General features: G+C 46.1%; 1 protein-coding gene across 5 annotated transcripts in view; it reads right to left on the reverse strand.

Annotated features, from left to right (window-relative positions):
* Positions 1 to 16538, reverse strand: part of MXRA7 (matrix remodeling associated 7) — an 81126-nt gene that overhangs the window by 22826 nt on the left and 41762 nt on the right. The gene's annotated exons all lie outside the window — the stretch shown is intronic.

Below are 16538 nucleotides of genomic sequence, written 5' to 3' on the forward strand. Positions count from 1 at the left end.
ACAGAGTCAGAAGCATGTGTGGCCTCTGGGACACCCGGTGCCACTGGGAACAAAGTGCCAGGTAAGGCACCGCAAGTTTAGCATCTGTGCGAGTTCAGCAGCAGGGCAAGGAGGCCAGGGCCCCAGATACCGCCCATTCTCTTCCCTTCAGAAGAGAGCTGCTAACCAGTGTAGGGTTTTTAAGTACCCCTAAACCAGGGGTGCTCAATAGGTGGATCGCGATCTACCGGTAGATCGCGAGGCAAAATGAGTAGATCGCGGAGTGCCCCCTTCAGGTGCCTCTGGGAGGAAACGTCGGGAGTAAGGCCCATTGTACTCAATGGGGCTTACTCCCAGGTAAGTGTGGCTAGGATTGCAGCCTCACAGCCTAATCCTAGGCATGTCTACTCAGGAGTAAGTCCTGTTATACTCAGTGGGGCTCAAGGTACACCAACATACATTGTACACATAAATGTTATATGTTATGATGGCGCGAACATTGTAAAAAAAACTCTGGTAGATCTCTGGGCCTTGCTGGGTTTCAAAGTAGCTCTCGAGCCAAAAAAGTGTGAGCACCCCTGCCCTAAACAAACAAACAAACAAACAAAATAAAAAAGCTATGCAGTCAGACAGCCAGCAGCAGGGCGGGGGCTATCCAGTGTTTTGCATCAAGTGCCACATGTATGACTATATGCCTCTGGGGCATAAGTCATGGGTGTGTCCTCCGTGCAAGGAGCTCCAGGGTCTCAGGGAACGCGTCCGCTCCCTTGAAGCCTTGGTGGCTGACCTGGAGAAGCAGAGGAAGGCAGAGAAGGACAGTGGGGAGACTTCCAGGGACGGTCAGGCTTCGTCCCAACCTCAGGCGTGCAGCTCCTCAGCTGCCTGGGTGGGAAGTCTCGGGGCTGGAGGACGTCATCCTGGAGAGGAGGGAAACAATCCACTGGGGGGACCCCTTCTCCAGGGGACAGGCCCGTATCCGAATGCACTCAGGATACTCCTTGGCGGGACGGGGGTCTGGGGCTTTTTGTAGTGGGGGATTCAATTATTAGAAACATAGAGAGGGGGGTTTGCGATGGATGTGAGGACCGCATGGCGACTTGCCTGCCTGGTGCAAAGGTTGTGGATATCACTTCTCGTCTAGACAGGCTGGTAGATAGTGATGGGGAGGAGGTAGCAGTTGTGGTGCATGTCGGCACCAACAACGTGGGCAAGTGTAGCTGGGAGGTCCTGGAGGCCAAACTTAGGCTATTAGGTAGGAAGCTGAAAGCCAGGACCTCAAAGGTAGTGTTCTCTGAAGTGCTATCCGTTCCATGCGCAGGGCCACCTAGGCAGGCGGCGATTAGGGGTCTCAATGCGTGGATGAGACGGTGGTGTAGGGAGGAGGGGTTTAGATTCGTTAGGCACTGGGAAACGTTTTGGGACAAGCGGGGCCTGTACAAGAGGGACGGGCTTCACTTGAACCAGAATGGAACCAGACTGCTGGCGCATAACATTAAAAAGGTGGCACAGCAGCTTTTAAACTGATCCCTGGGGGAAAACTGACAGGAGCCGAGGGGCATCCGGTTCGGGACTCCTCATCCCTATGGGACAAGGATGGGGAAGTTAGAGAACAACAAGGTAAAGAAAGAGTAGGAGAAGAAATTGGGAATGGTAGCATGATGGGATGTGATAGACGGTTTGGCACAATGAGAGAATTCAGGGATAAAGGAGCTAATAAGCAGCCCATCCTGGGGCATTCCATGTACAAATGCTTTTATGCGAATGCCTGAAGTCTCCAAGCAAAGATGGGAGAACTGGAATGTCTGGTGACAAGGGAAAACATTGACATAGTGGGCATAACGGAGACCTGGTGGAATGCGGAGAATCAGTGGGATACCGCAATCCCGGGCTATAAACTCTACAGAAGGGACAGGAAGGGGCATGTTGGAGGTGGGGTGGCCATTTACGTTAAGGAAGGGATAGAATCCAGCAAAGTAGAGATTGAAGATGGGTCCGACTCCATAGAATCTCTATGGGTTAAATTACCAGGCCTGAGGAGTGATGTAATACTGGGGGCATACTAATGTCCTCCAGACCAGAAACCAGAAGGGGACTTTGAAATGAGGAAACAGATCAGGGAGATGACAAGGAGGGACAGGGTTGTAATCATGGGGGACTTCAATTATCCTCATATTGACTGGGACAATTTGTGTTCTGGTCACGAAAAGGAGACTGGATTCCTTGACATGCTAAATGACTGTGCCCTAGAGCAGCTAGTCATGGAGCCCACCAGAGGACAGGTGACTCTAGATTTAATATTGTGCGGTACACAGGACCTGGTTAGAGATGTCAATGTTACGGAGCCATTGGGGAACAGTGATCATGCTGCGATCCGTTTCGACATGCACGTCAGGGTAAGAATACCGGGCAAATCTCTCACAAAAACCCTTGACTTCCGACAACCCTTGACTTCCCTCAAATGAGGAGGCTGGTTAGAAGGAGGTTGAAAGGGAAGGTAAAAAGATTCTCTCCAAAATGCATGGAGGTTGCTTAAAACAACAGTTATAGAGGCGCAGCGGAAGTGTATACTGCAAAGGAAGAAGGGCTCCACTAAGTCCAGGAGGGTGCCCGCATGGCTAACCAGCCAAGTTAGAGGGCTGGAAGGGCAAGGAAGGGCAAGGAAGCTTCCTTCTGTAAATGAAAGTCTTGCCCTAATGAGGAGAATAAAAAGGAACATAAAGTGTGGCAAAAGAAATGTAAGAAGGTGATATGGGAGGCCAAGAGAGACTATGAGGAACACATGGCCAGCAGCATTAAGGGGAATAATAAAAGCTTCTTCAAATATGTTAGAAGCAGGAAACCCGCCAGAGAAGTGGTTGGCCCTCTGGATGGTGAGGGAGGGAAAGGGGAAATAAAAGGAAACTTAGAGATGGCAGAGAAATTGAATGAGTTCCTTGCAACTGTCTTCACAGCAGACCTCAGGCAGATACCGCTACCCGAACGGCCCCTCCTGACCAAGGAATGTACATCGATGCGCTTCAGTGTCAGTAAGTGTAAAGTCATGCACATTGGGGCAAAAAATCAAAACTTTAGATATAGGCTGATGGGTTCTGAGCTGTCCTGACTGATCAGGAGAGAGATCTTGGGGTGGTGGTGGACAGGTCGATGAAAGTGTCGACCCAATGTGCGGCGGCAGTGAAGAAGGCCAATTCTATGCTTGGGATCATTAGGAAAAGTATTGAGAACAAAACGTCTAATATTATAATGCCGTTGTACAAATCTATGGTAAGGCCACACCTGGAGTATTGTGTCCAGTTCTGGTCGCCGCATCTCAAAAAAGACATAGTGGAAATGGAAAAGGTGCAAAAGAGAGCGACTAAGATGATTACGGGGCTGGGGCACTTTCCTTATGAGGAAAGACTACGGCGTTTGGGCCTCTTCAGCCTAGAAAAGAGACGCCTGAGGGGGGACATGATTGAGACATACAAAATTATGTAAGGGATGGACAGAGTGGATACAGAGATGCTCTTTACACTCTCACATAATACCAGAACCAGGGGACATCCACTAAAATTGAGTGTTGGGTGGGTTAGGACAGACAAAAGAAAATATTTCTTTACTCAGCGTGTGGTTGGTCTGTGGAACTCCTTGCCACAGGATGTTGTGATGGCATCTGGCCTGGATGCCTTTAAAAGGGGATTGGACAAGTTTCTGGAGGAAAAATCCATTACAGGTTACAAGCCATGATGTGTATGTGCAACCTCCTGATTTTAGAAACGGGCTATGTCAGATGCAAGGGAGGGCACCAGGATGCAGGTCTCTTGTTATCTGGTGTGCTCCCTCGGGCATTTGGTGGGGCTGCTGTGAGATACAGGATGCTGAACTAGATGGGCCTATGGCCTGATCCAGTGGGGCTGTTCTTATGAACCCTAATGCTGACAGTGTCAGATCAGAGTGCAGAAACGATTTTGCTTTAAACCAATTAATTAATTCATTACTTGTGGTACATTCCTCCCCATATCAAGGCACTCTACTTGTTCACTCACTGCACCTATGCTTAAGCACCTCCACCATTCTTTACCAGGTTCAGATCACCCAGGTACTCAGGAAGATAAGATCAACTGCTGGAAAAATTCCACTGATGTGACCTACGCCTGCATAAGTAGTTATCCCCGTGTGGGCTTGTCCTGACACTGACAACATTGCCAAGGAGATAATCCTGACTCCCAATTTTTTGATTAAATTAGTTTATTCAACACTGGTGAAATTAGGCTGGCTGACTTTACAAATGAAAGATGTCGTTCCAAAAGCCAGATTAACTACCTTTATTATTATGGTTAGAATGTTGTCAGTTCAGAGAACTTTACAGCAGTCTAGTAGACACAAGGGAGGCAATTTTGAAAAGGGCATGGAGGCAGTGGAAATGGGACAAGATATGGTTTTAAGTATATACATTTAACTTTTGTTGCAGTAAGATATGGGGTTGACGGGGTTTTACCAAAGATGTTACAGAAAAGTGGATTTTGAAGATACCCATGTGTTTTCATTCTGCTGAAGACAATAATACAAACACAAGGAGGGAAAGACTAGAATACACTAATAGAACCAAGAGATGTTTACTAGGAGAGAACACAAAAGACACCCCATGAGAGGCAAGGGGAATTAATGAAGTTTTGGACTGGATAAAACCAGACTGTTTACAGGAAACACAGTTTTTTTTTTATCTAGGACAAAGCAGGTGCTGCAATCTGCAATCAAAAGATCTCATCTCCCATGGGTTAGTAATGTCAGGCTAAGTTCTTCTGTTCCTCTTGCTCAGTAGCCAAGTTTAGACTAGCAGCTGCCCTTTCAAGGTGTGTTTTTGTGTCATTTGATCCATAGCCTCTTGTTGCCCTAAGTCAGGCATCTCTAAACTTTTTGGCCGGGGGGCCACATCAAATATCTGGAACAGTGTTGAGGGCTGGAAAAATATTAAATATAAAATTTAAATAAACACGTTAGAGATGGAACTTAGATGAATGAATAAATGAATGGGCTCAAATGTCCAGGACTTCTCCAAGAACAAACACAGCCCAAGAAATAAAGCACGCACTTAAATGCACCCCCATTCCCCCACCCCACAAGCACAACTCTGGTTGTGTTTGGTCAACTGGGCCAGAGGCTCTCAGGGGTTCAGAAGTTGGCCACGGGCCAGATAGAGGCTGGCCACGGGCCGCATCTGGCCCCCAGGCCAGGGTTTGGAGACCCCTGCCCTAAGTCATGCTTCTAAATGGCTCTCATACATTTGATATAACTGGGCTCAAAGTATTGCTAAGAAGAGAGTAGCAGAATTCTGTCTAATCATGATTGACTGAATGGAATTAGACAGAACTTCCCAAACCAAAAAGAATGACACATTGTTCAAATGAATTCTTCCTCCACATGATGTATAAACTTATAACCTAGACCACATGATGTCCAGAAAGAGCTGCTGGTAGCAGAAATTTCTGAGCAGACAAACCAAAATTCAGATGCCTAAACTGACATCCATTCTTTTAAATTCCAAATTGTGTCACTCTTAGTTACCAAGTATGTTTCACCTGCTACAGTTCCCGGTGCAACATCCCAAATCAAAAGCTCAAAAGGGCAGGTACAACAGTCTGCCTGAAAACAGGAGCAGAAATTACTGACACCATGCAAATTCATTCCCTTCCCACATTCCAAATACTTTCAGTATAGCCAGCAACCACAACTACCAACATACCCAAGCTGTGGCTCAGGGTACTCAAAAGATTCAGTTTAGTGAAATCTCTTTTCACTGACAAACTAGTGCTTTTTCCTGGTCCTGGCAGGCACATAAGCCCAATCAACTGGAAGTGAAAGGAAATTTAGCTCATTTAATTATCACACACTACCAGAGAGCTTGAAAAGGAACTTTAATGGGTCACTGATCTTGGAGCTCCTCAACAAATACTAGTGGGACTGATTCAAATCTCCAGTGATATAAATCAGTACCACTAGTATCAAACTTATTGATACCAGAAAAGATCAGTGAGTTATATAATACATTGCATTAAGGACAGGACCTTATTCCCCCCTTCCCCCACCCAATCAGTTTTCAGCAGAGGAAAAATAAAACTATCACTCTCTTTCAGGCTGCAATCCTACAATGCTTTCCAGGAAGTATGGCTCATTGGATACAATGGGACTTACTTCTGAGTAGACATGCATTGGACTTTGCACTTAGCCTTTAAAAGCAAACATTTTCAGTCAGGTTCATGGAGAATGTAGACAATCATCATCCAAGTACAACATGGGTAGTGGATTACAGAAAGATTTTTAAGGGGCTTCTTGCTGTAGATCAAGGTTTACCTTCCACGGATTGGTACCTAAAACCAATAATTTATAATAACTGCAATAATTTATAGAACACTCCTTTTCTTCCTCCTACATGCAGTTTTTGTTTAATCGATTCAATCTGCAGCAACCTTGGATTAGGCACTGACACAGATCTAATATTCCTCTCAGTGCAGATAAGAAAAAGTGGGCTGCTCAAAAGCAGTCGTCCCGTCCAACCAAGTGCAGTCTAGGCAGGCCCACTGAGCAAGAGAAGCTACAACAGCTGTCCATTCTACCAGTGACTACTCCCTTGTGGGCTGCTGAGAGGCCAAGATCAAGCCAGAATGAATAGAGTCTGGTTGCCAAGATTACTCCCAGCCACCCTCCCAACAGGTGGAGCAAAGTAGGGTTGGAGATGAATTCTGGGATTCAGGCCGTAGGTACGGTAGGATACTTGCCCTTCTAAAATAGGGAACGCTCCAGCTGCCACCGGTTTGCCATAACATACAGAAGCATTTTTAGTTAATAAGGTGCTTCCTACACTGATTAATGTCAGTTTTCTAGTTCTTACTTTTCTGGTTGAGAAAACTCTCTCGTAAAGTAACAAGCACACTTTGTGACATCCATCCCTCTACATGCATACAGTGGGAAATAGCTACAGATGCTGTACTTTAAAATGTTTTAAATAAAATAGATATAAAGTATTCTCAACATTGCAAGGAAAGTCCTTGATCTACATGTTCATCAGAGCTTGGCTGTGAAAAAAAAATACCTACATAGATTGAGATCTTTCCTACCTTCAGCAAACTTCAGGAAATTCTTTTCAAGTTGTGGGCATGAGACTTAAGGCAAAATATATAAGAGGAACAGAGTGACCTACTTTAAACAAAGCAGCTGGAAATATCATTTTAAAAGGTATTTACTTAAATGTGTTCACTTGCCCTTATCCATTCCATTAAAAGCCTGTGAGATGTCAATATAGTGAGTGTGAGAAGGTCATTTTCTACGATGCTGTCATTTTGTCAATTCAGGACTTAAGTTCAAATTAAACTCTTCACCACCTTATGCTCTTTGCAGTATAATCCACCCTATGCACATTTACTTGGAAGTAATTCCAAATTTGTTCACTGGGATGCTCCCACTGAAAGTTTGTGATTTTATCTGAACATAATCTTCTGGACAAGGTCTGTTCAGTCATGAACCTTTCAGGTGGCAGACTGGGGAGGCGGCAAACCGGGAAGGGGGGGTGCCCAGCAACTGCTTTCACCTCCCACCTCACCCAACCTGCTGCCTGCCTGGGTGCTCCACCTAGCTGTCCAATACTCTTCTGGCAGACTTGGAGGGCGTGCATGAAGACAATCCTCCTGGCACTTTGCAAGAAGCCAGGGAGGACATGGCATTGGAGAAAAGGTCAACAAGGTGAGTGTTGGTGCAGTGTACATGTGGACTGGCTAGCTGGTGTGAAGGGAAGGTTGCCAATGCCCACACTGGCACTCACATACACTGGAGCTGGAATTTGGTATGTGTAGGCAAGAGATCCACCACCAATTTGTTGCAACATGTGAGCTACACCTGTACAATAACATTAGGTATGGTTATGTGTTCCTCCCTACTAGTGGTTGTGGGGGAGAATCATCTATTCTGTTCCTAAATTTAAATGCTTGTAGATCTTGCTTTGATCAGACTTGTCAGTATCTTGTCAGCCCTGGATTCAAATCCCTGATCAGCAGTTAAACTCACTGGTTCAATCATTAGGTCATCCTAATGTATTTAACAGGACTGTTGGCAGAATAAAATGGGGGGGGGGAACTTACATGCCACTCTGAGCTCTTTGAAAAAAGGATGGAATTCAAATGCGGTAAATAAAAATCAGTATTTGAGACTACAATACTGTAAGGTCAGGCACATGGAAATGGACAGTCCTGTAGACCAAATTGGATGAGGCACAGGACTGCGGCAATGACATCTGATGCACTTCTCATCTTGAGTATCTATCCAAAAATCAGACACAAGCCCATGATGTGAAACATTTAAAAAAAGAAAAAGTCCAGCTATAATAATAGACTCTTCTCGCCAAGGTTATGAAAGATGGCAGGGAGACATCCATTTGCAGAGAGACACTTAGAATTCTGGATGCTGCAGGCACTGTCACTGCATGGTCAGAAAATGTATTAGGGATGCACAATGTTTGCTGTCTAACAATTCCAGGTACCTCGTGGCTAAACCTCGTCTTCTGGATCTTGACCTTAATATGCCCAAATTATGTAATCCTTTCCTTCCGGTGGTAGGATGGGGGTGCATGGGGAGCATGTGTATGCATCTGTAACACCAGAGTTTGAAAAGATTTTTATATAAAACTTCCAAGTGAACGAAGCCTCATGCCACCTTCTGGCATTTCCACTTAAGTAAACAGGGCCACTTTGCCTGTCTCTTAGAATAACAGTTTCCAGCATTTGCTTTTAATGTTGGAGGTCTAGCAATCACAGCTTGATGCACTGCTAGGGACTGCTCATGACGTACTTGTCTTATTTTCACTCAGCCACACTAAGCGCGCTCAAAATCAGATGTAAAGGGCAACCAGGTTCCTGTAACTTGAATCGTGCCTGCAAGTGCAGATTTTCACTTCTGCAAGACCAATAGCATTTGCTGGGGGGGGGGGAGAACTTCCCACCTCCTATTCGAGTATTAACACTACAAAAGTTCCATTTGTGTCTGGGCAACCCAGTATCACCAATCGGAGCTTCACGAAGGAGAAATGGTTCTCTTGTCTTCAGCTTGACTATCAGCCATGAGCTAATGTGTCACTCTTAAAACCAAACCCTCATTCTCAGCCTGCCTTAGGTTGCCCCATTTTTATTTAGAAGGACTCCTGTGTCTTACCAGCAGCCTAATATGCAGAAATTCAATAGGTGCAGTTTTTCCTCCTTGCTGCACCAGTGAAATTGTTCCTTGTACACAACTGTTACAGACACCAGATTTCTGCTCCATATGGTACCAGAAAACCCTAAAAGCTAGTGCTCCTGGATATCATTCCCTATAATTTCCTTTGAAGGGGCTACAGTGCATGGACAAGCTGCCTCGGCAAAATTTTTGGCAAACTATTATTTAAGGCACAGGTGCCCTATAACTGTTTAACTCTAGCCAGAGCCCAGGGCAATGATGTCATAATGTCACATGACATTAAACTACTTCTGAGTTCTCCCCAGAGGAGAAGCACTGGCTGTGGTGGCTTTGCGCTGTCTGTTCCTTCTCCTATGGAGGTTCCCCTTGAAGGTGAGCCTCCCCAGGAGAAGGAATAGGTGGCGTGAAGCCCCCAGCTCCTCCTCTGCAGCTAAGGTAGAGCCTATGGGGCAGTAAAGAGCCTGCCCCCTCTTGGTGTAGTGCCCGGGGCAGATGCCCCTTGAACTCCGCCTTAGTTATGGCTCTGATTGTAGCAACTCCAGAGCTCCTAGCTTCTATTTCGGATTGTCATTGCACATAAACTTGTTCTTCTCCTGTGTCCATAACAACAAACTGACACATGAGAATTAAGGTGGATGCATTTTTCTGGCATAAAGACAACATCATGAGAAATTATTCACTCTCTTACAGTACAATCCTATGCATATTTACTTGAAAGTAAGTTTTATTCAACTACATGGAACTTACTCCCTTGTAAGTGTGTATAGGCTTGCAGTCCTAGTTTCTGTGCTTCAGGCACTCTTAAAAGCACAGAAGCACAGCCAATAATAATAATAATAATAATAATAATAATAATAATAATAATAATAATAATAACTTTATTTCTACCCCGCCTTTCTCCCCGAAGGGACTCAAGGCGGCTTACAACATATTAAAAACAATTTAAAAACAAATAAAAACATATTAACACATACTAAAAACAGCAGTCAGAGTAAAAATAGGTAAAAAGAGCATAGAGCAGCAGCAAGTCATAAAAGAATCAGGCCTGTAAAAAAAATATTAAAAGATGTTAAAAAGATGTTAAAAGGCCAAGAACTCAGAAGGCCTGTTTAAACAGAAGGGTCTTCAGGCCTTGCCGAAAGGTCTCAAGAGAGGGAGCCATTCTTAAGTCAAGGGGAAGGGAGTTCCATAGCGTTGGTGCCAGTACTGAGAAGGCCCTATTTCTTGCAGCCGCCCCACGTACCTCCCTAGGCGGCGGCACTTGTAAAAAGGCCTTCTCTGATGACCTGAGAGGGCGAGCCGGATTGTACGGGAACAGGCGATCTCTAAGATACCCTGGTCCAGAGCAGTATAGGGCTTTAAAGGTCAATACCAGCATCTTGAATTGGGCCCGGAAACGAATGGGCAGCCAGTGCAGCCGCTGGAGAAGTGGACTGACAGGGTCGAACCGCCTACCTCCAGTAACCACACGGGCCGCCGCATTCTGCACTAGTTGCAGTTTCCGAACCGTCTTCAAGGGCAGCCCCACATAGAGTGCGTTACAGTAATCTAATCTCGATGTCACCGAGGCATGGATCACCGTGGCCAGGTCTGCACAATCCAAGTACGGCCGCAGCTGGCGCACCAGCCAAAGCTGAGCGAAGGCCCCCCTAGCCACAGCCGCCACCTGGGAATCCAGGAGCAGCTGCGAGTCCAGGTGGACCCCCAAGCTGCGGACCTGCTCCTTCAGAGGGAGTGCAACCCCATTCAGCGCAAGCCGATAGTCCAGCACCTGCATCGAGGATTTCCTAACCAGGAGAGCCTCTGTCTTATCCGGATTTAATTTCAGCTTGTTAGCCCCCATCCAGATCCTCACTGCCTCCAGACAGCGCTCCAGGTCCTCAACCGCCACCCTGGAGTCTGGAGGAAAGGAGAGATAGAGCTGGGTGTCATCAGCATATTGATGGCACCCCACTCCAAACCCCCGGATGACCTCTCCCAGCGGTTTCATGTAGATGTTAAATAGCATGGGGGACAGAATTGAGCCCTGTGGCACCCCGCATCTCAAGGGCCAGGGTGTCGAACAGGCATCCCCCAGCACCACCATCTGGGACCGACCCTCCAAGTAGGAGCGGAACCACCGCAAAACAGTGCCTCCAGCTCCCAACTCGGCCAATCGGCCCAGAAGGATACCATGGTCGATGGTATCGAAAGCCGCTGAGAGGTCCAGCAGGACCAACAGGGACGCACTCCCCCTGTCCAGTCCCCGGCGTAGGTCATCCACCAAGGCGACCAAGGCGGTTTCCGTCCCAAAGCCCGGCCTGAAGCCAGATTGAAAAGGATCCAGATAATCCGCTTCATCCAAGACCCTCTGGAGTTGGGACGCCACCACCCGCTCAATTACCTTGCCCAGAAACAGGATGTTGGAGACTGGCCGGTAGTTATCCAACACAGTGGAATCCAGGGAGGGCTTCTTCAGGAGGGGGCGAACCACCGCCCGTTTCAAGGCAAGTGGTAACGTCCCCTCCATCAAGGAAGAGTTGACCACCCTCCCTGTCCACTCAGCCAGCCCACCCCGGGCAGCTCTTATCAACCAAGCTGGGCAAGGGTCGAGCAGGCAGGCAGTTGGCCTCACACTCCAAAGGAGTCTGTCCACATCCTCAGGCTGTACAAGCTGAAAAGAATCCCACAACACAGGACAAGCAGTTGCCAAGGGGACATCGTCAGACACTGTCAATGTGGCATCCAAGTTGTGACGAATACGATCGATTTTATCTGCAAAATGTTGCGCAAACACATCACAGCGGCTGACCGTGTATTCCTCCTGGTCTACTGGGGGGGCCTGATGGAGGAGGCCCCGCACCACACGGAACAGCTCTGCCGGACGGTTGTCAGCAGACACAATGGTAGCAGAGAAGAACGATCTCTTCGCTGCTACCACCGCCACGGAATAGGCTCTGTAATGGGCTCTACTCCGTGTCCGGTCGGATTCATCCCGAGTTTTCTGCCACCGTCGCTCTAGACGCCTGCCCTGCCGCTTCATCCTTCGCAGCTCCTCAGTGAACCAAGGAGCCGCTCCGAGTCTGTGACGTGGCAGAGGTCGCTCCGGAGCAATCTCATCCACTGCCCTGGTCATTTCCCCATTCCAGAGGTCAACTAGGGCCTCAGATGAGACGCCAGTCTTGGCAGTGGGGAAATCCCCCAGAGCCCTCAGGAAACCTTCAGGATCCATTAGCCTCCGGGGGCGGACCATAGAAAACGGTCCCCCGCCTCTGCGGAGGTAGGAAGTCGCAACAAGCCTAAACCTTACCAGGAAGTGATCTGTCCATGACAACGGAGTGATCTTGATCTCCTCTACGTCCAGATCACTGCCCCCATGCCCAGCTGTAAACACCAGGTCCAGCACGTGTCCTGCAGTATGTGTTGGGGCCAAGATCTTCTGGGACAGGCCCATGGTTGTCATGGCGGCCATGAAATCCTGAGCTGCACCTGACGCAGGTGCCTCGGCATGCACATTGAAGTCCCCCAGCACTAATAGGCGGGGGGCCTCCAATGCCACCCCCGAGATCACCCCAGTCAGCTCAGGCAGGGAGACTGTTGGGCAGCAGGGCGGGCGGTACACCAACAGAATCCCAATCCTGTCCGGTCCTCTCAACACAACATGCAGGCACTCGAACCCAGCAAACTGCTGGACAGGGCACCTGGTAAGGGAGATGGACTCACGATAGACCATTGCAACTCCCCCTCCCCGTCCCTGCAATCTTGGCTGCTGCAACACCTGGAAACCTGGAGGACAGAGTTCAGAGAGACTAACTCCTCCTGCCATGTCCAACCAGGTCTCCGTAATACATACCAGGTCGGCTTTCTCATCCAGGATTAAATCCCGGATGATGCAGGTTTTATTATTCACCGACCTGGCAATAAAGAAAAATAGCAACTCTACTTCTAATCCCTGAACTTGTCTTGTTGCAGAAGCTTCAGGAAATTTGATGCACAATGTCCTTTGTATCCATCCCTCTATCAAACAAGGATAACATTCTTCTACCTTGGGAGCCCCATGATGTGTGAGGATTAAAGATGGTCTATAAGTATTATAAGCATAATCCTCCTGAGCCAATAGGATTGTGGCTGTGACATGGGGCCTCAAGGGACAGCTGCTCCATCTGTGCAAGAAAGACACAGCAGTTTAGTTAGGAAGACTAGGAATGGGCAGCAATACTTGGGTTGGCAGGAGGTGAAGAATGTTCTAGCCTGAGATCGTTTTAACTAGCATAGGGGTTCTCAAGGCTGGCCCACCCATGAAGACAACTGAGGCAGTTGCCTGAGATAAGCAGACTAGCAGGCAGACCACCTGTGTCCACTCACCTCCCTCCACTGCTTCTCCTTCTCCTCTTGAGGAAGAGCAGAGGCTGGTGGAAGATTTGGACTGCTCCCAGAGATGCTCATCTGGCAGTGAAGTCTACAAGATAAGACTATTTGGCTTAGACTGAGGAACCCTGCAGCTTACGCAATAAAAGCTCACCTTGGAAAAGTTTATTCCTTAACAGACAAACTTGCTTCAAAGAGTTGCTGTCAGAATAGAACGGAATAGACTCCTGCCCTTCTATGCTATCCTGGGCTCTGTGGTAGAAGGATTGAGGTGGTGGAATACGATATAACAACAACAACAAAAATCTTATTTCATTTACTTCTACTAAGAGATGAATAAAGCTCTGTGACCATTCTTTGTAAATCCCTCTAGTATAAAAGCTTTTACACTAACTCATCTACAGCATCTCCTCAGCTACATTGAGAAGTTAATGAGATTACTTACCAGAAAGAAAGAAAGAAAACCAGCTTCATCTGTTCCTGATCTGCAGGAATCTACAGATGAAGTTTTCCAGGGCAGGAAAACAAACAGGTTCATCTGCTATATGTTGCAGACCAGACCACTCCTAAGGGCTGTTGGTAACTTAACTGGAATACGGTATATAGGACTTGGAGCTATAAGTGCTGGATCATTGCAGAAAATATTTACTTCTGTATTTTAAAACATTTATACTCCACTTTTCTCTTGTAAGGAACCAAGGCAGCTAACAATCAACAATTAAAACGGGGGGGGGGGCGCAGAGTTAACACTCAGTAAAGTAGCAGAGAACCTTGGAGGGGGGGAACTGCTAAATAGATATGTTTTCCAAGGACCTCAACAATGAGGTACTCTTCGTTGCCAAGAAGAAGGAACAAAGGCTGAGAGCTTGAACGGGGCAGTCTCTTGACGGGGCAGTCTCTTGAGATGTTGATTTGAAGTGGATTATTGACTTATTCCTTTTAGATATAAAATTGAAGACCAATACAAGAAACATTTTATTGTACATATCAGTATAGCAGCAAGAATATTGTATGTGCAAAATTTGAAGCCTTTTTATGACTGGATAAATAATTTTAGTTAAACAATATTGATTGTTTAGTTAAATCATTAGTCATTTAGTTTAGTTTAGTTAAATATTTGTCATTAGTATAATGACAAATATGATAATTTTTGTATCAATGACTATTTTTCGTTTCAGTTGTTGTTGATTTCTTTTTTGGATTAAGACATGTTGTAATCTATGGCCAATACCCTCATGTGTAACCGATGTAGTCCCAGCCCTAAGTTTAACCCATTTTCCTTACCTGTATCTGTAATAACTAAATAAACTTTGCACACACAAAAAAAACAATTAAAAAAATAAAATTACCACAAATAAAACCATTTGTCATAAAAACATAATAAAACAGTAAAAAAAAATTTAAAAACTTAAAGCCATCCCAAATAAAAACGTCTTAAGCCCCCACTGGAAGGCTAATAGGGAGGGTTCCATTCGACAAGGTTTCTGCAAAGGCCTTAGAGCACACATTTGCTTGGTACCATCTGTCTTGCTTTATGCTGGGCAGGTAAAGTGCCCAGCATAAAGCAAATTAGTCAATTTGGAAGTAAAGCTTCCAAAATTAGTCAATTAATCATTTTTCCTAATCATCTGATTGGCTAATTATTTAAATACAGCTCTGGATAAATGTCTCTAGAGATAGAATAGAGTGGGATTTAAAATGGTGGGCTAGAAAAGGAGACAGAGATCAGATATGGGTTCTATGATAAACCTCTGTGGAGATTCAGAAGTGGGCTGTAATATATGCCTGAATTTAATATGTGGTCATTTTGGAACTGGGAAGGACAATTTGATCTACACCGCAGAAATATAACAAAATGCTTTATTTTGGCTAACCAATGTATTTCTGGTGAATGCAATGTGTTGGAAAACAACAGATTAGGACTTGCTTTTCCTCATCTCAATAGGTCAGAGAACCCTGTTGAATTTTTAGTATTGTTTTTCAAAATGCAGCTTTAAACAATATGAAAGCTGGGGTTCTCTGGATAGTAACAAGAACAAAAAAAAACACCTTGGAACCAATAAAGTCTTTTAGAAAGGCTGGTGTTCTTTTTGGCAATTTCTTAAAGGACGTTACAGAGCACAGAAAAGGGCTTTAAGCTATGGTTAAATGTGGCCAAGCATCCTGTACAACATTAACAGATCTGCAGATGAGAATATCTTGTCATCGCAGGCTTCTCTTTACTCTGGCTTCATGAAACTCAGTAGTTTGTTCTATTTTTTTCAAAGCTGACTCTGATAGTTGAAAGGTCTGCTTCAGGACTGTTTATCATCTACTAAGAACTCCCCAAGATGGAAGGCCTGGACACTACACACAATGTAAGGGTAGCACTGAGTTAACAGCTGTGTTTAAGCATCCACCCTCCCATTTGTCTGTTAGCTTTCAGCCTTGACAAATGCCTGGTTTTCTTTTTCTTTCGACATGGTTAGGATCACCAGTAGCACAACTCAATCTGATATCCTGCTGTCCTGTTATTCCTTCTCTGAGAGACAGTGTGTGGAGAGAACTGCCTAACTCGCCTCTCTGACAAATACCAGCAATGGTCTTGTCCTTTGTTCTTTCCCTTGCTTTGCGCTGCCACTGAAAGAATTAACAGCTCAGTAATCAGCAGAAGGAGGAGGAGGCAGCAGCCTGCTTTGCCTCTCAGCTGCTTGGGGAAAGGCAGCTAATCCTCTGCCTTCCCCCAGGAGGGATACTATAGTACAGTGCCTGGGCCTGCCTCATGAGAAACTGTATTTATAGAGACTGACAGCCTTGCCCTCGTCTTCGATCATTGCTCAGGATTGTCCTGTATCTGGGCTCAGACTCCCCAGCTCACACACAATATAAGCAGGGCTCTGCTGTGCAGGGAAGGGAACACTGAGGAGGCAGCTTGCTGTTTTCCTCCATCTCTCTGTCACCTATGCTAGGCGGGAAATGTGAAGTGACAGCTCTCTGGACTTCCTTCTCTGCTGGGTCAGGAGAGCAAAGCCTGA

The sequence above is a fragment of the Tiliqua scincoides genome, chromosome 2 (genome assembly GCF_035046505.1).
Source record: "Tiliqua scincoides isolate rTilSci1 chromosome 2, rTilSci1.hap2, whole genome shotgun sequence".
Lineage (NCBI taxonomy): Eukaryota > Metazoa > Chordata > Lepidosauria > Squamata > Scincidae > Tiliqua > Tiliqua scincoides.